Below are 1,229 nucleotides of genomic sequence, written 5' to 3'. Positions count from 1 at the left end.
AACCCCTTCCCCCCTCTTCCTCCCCCCATCCTCCTCCCCTCCAGACAGACTTCATTATGTTAATGAAAGAGGTAGATAACGGCACACATGGTGGCCTTCTCAAGTTATGCCGTGTTTGTTTAAACAATCCTTGATGCTGTGTTGCTCTTAATACCAAGGACCTGATTTCGGAGAGGGGGTGGGGGAAAAAAAAAAAAAAGTTTTTTTTTGTTTTTTTGGTTTTTTTTAAATTCTTTTCGGTGGGAAGACCTCAGGCCGGTTAGCTGGAGCTGCACCCCCCAACCCCGTTTGGGCTGCGGCCTTCTCCTCCTCGCTGCCCAGCCCCAGCGGCCGGGGAAAGGGGGTCGGAAGCGTGCGCATCCCGCGTGAGTGTCCTGCTTGTACAAGTCACCCTCCTCTCTTGTGTGATGTTTTTCAGAGGGGCTTCTGAACAATGCCAGGGATACAAGTGTCACGGATACTCTACCACTGAATGGTAATCACGGCAACAACAGCTACAGCATCGCCGGCGGCGAGTACCTCAGCAACTGCGTGCAAATCCTTGACCGCGGGTACAACCACACCGAGAACGCCCTGGAGAAAAAAATCCTGAAGGAACTCACCTCCAACTACATCCCTTCCTACCTGAACAACCACGAGCGCTCCAGCGAGCAGAGCCGCAACCTGATGAACAAACTGGTCAACAGCGTGGGCGGCGGGAGCGAGGACGACGCCATCGTGCTGGACGACGCCACCTCCTTCACCCACGAGGAGAGCCTGGGCCTGGAGCTCATCCACGAGGAGTCAGACGCCCCGCTGCTCCCCCCCAGGGTGTACTCAGCGGACAACCACCAGCCCCACCTCTACAGCCGGCGGCGCATCCCCCAAGACAACAGCGAGAGCTTTTTCCCCTTGCTGACCAACGAGCACACGGACGACCTCCAGTCGCCCAACAGGGATTCTCTCTACACCAGCATGCCCGCCCTGGCTGGCATGCCCATGACAGAAAGCGTCGCTGCCAGCACCCAGACCGACCCTCCACCGGCCAAAAGCGGCGGCGACGCCGACGACGTTTACTACAAGAGCATGCCCAACCTCGGCTCCAGGAACCACGTCCATCAGCTACACACGTACTACCAGCTAGGCCGAGGCAGCAGCGACGGTTTTATAGTCCCACCCAACAAAGAGGGAACCCCCCCGGACGGCAATGCAAAAGGACCCGCTCACTTGGTTACTAGTCTATAGAAGAT

The sequence above is a fragment of the Calidris pugnax genome, unplaced genomic scaffold, assembly GCF_001431845.1.
Source record: "Calidris pugnax isolate Ruff unplaced genomic scaffold, ASM143184v1 scaffold16, whole genome shotgun sequence".
NCBI classification, from domain to species: Eukaryota; Metazoa; Chordata; class Aves; order Charadriiformes; family Scolopacidae; genus Calidris; species Calidris pugnax.
Note: the sequence above shows the minus strand (reverse complement) of the source record.